The sequence below is a fragment of the Aspergillus viridinutans genome (genome assembly GCF_018404265.1).
Source record: "Aspergillus viridinutans IFM 47045 DNA, scaffold_8, whole genome shotgun sequence".
In the NCBI taxonomy this organism is placed as follows: domain Eukaryota; kingdom Fungi; phylum Ascomycota; class Eurotiomycetes; order Eurotiales; family Aspergillaceae; genus Aspergillus; species Aspergillus viridinutans.
Window position 1 is genome coordinate 1,074,683 of NW_025091224.1, and position 646 is coordinate 1,075,328.

Sequence of the window (646 nt, forward strand, 5' to 3'; positions counted from 1 at the left end):
TAGGCTAGTAGCTACCCTATATATATCTTCTTTACTTTAAGGGATTCTAGCTATCTTTTATATTTTAACCTAAGCTAAGAATAAATGTAAGGTCTAACTAACTATATAAATAGTAATATTAGTTACTAGATATCATTGCACCCCTGATATGGCTTCCCTGAAGCCATATGCCCGCTATCAATATCACAATATAGTATATAATAGCTATAATAGAGTCTAAGATTATATATTAAAACTATCTTAAGCTTTTAATAAATTTAATTATAGCTTTAAGAAAGGTAAGTAGCTTTCTAAATTTATTAAGATTTAATTCTTACTCTATAATCTTAGTAAGATATAGGAGATATTTTTTATATCTTATCTTAATAATTACTATAATAAGAAAACTACTATATTTAATAGTATTATGCAGATTCTTATTTAGGAAAAGATGTATATAAAGTTTAATATATTATCTATAAATATTATAAAAGTATAGAAAGGAAAGAAGCTAGCTTAGAAGGGTAGTAATTCTAAGGATAAATTAAACTAATTAAATTAGTTAAATTCTAATTCTAGTTTAAATAACTAGAAAGATTCTAACAGCAAGGTGCCTTAAGAAACTAGGAAGAACTAGAAATATTATTATTATAGTAAAATAGGCTAT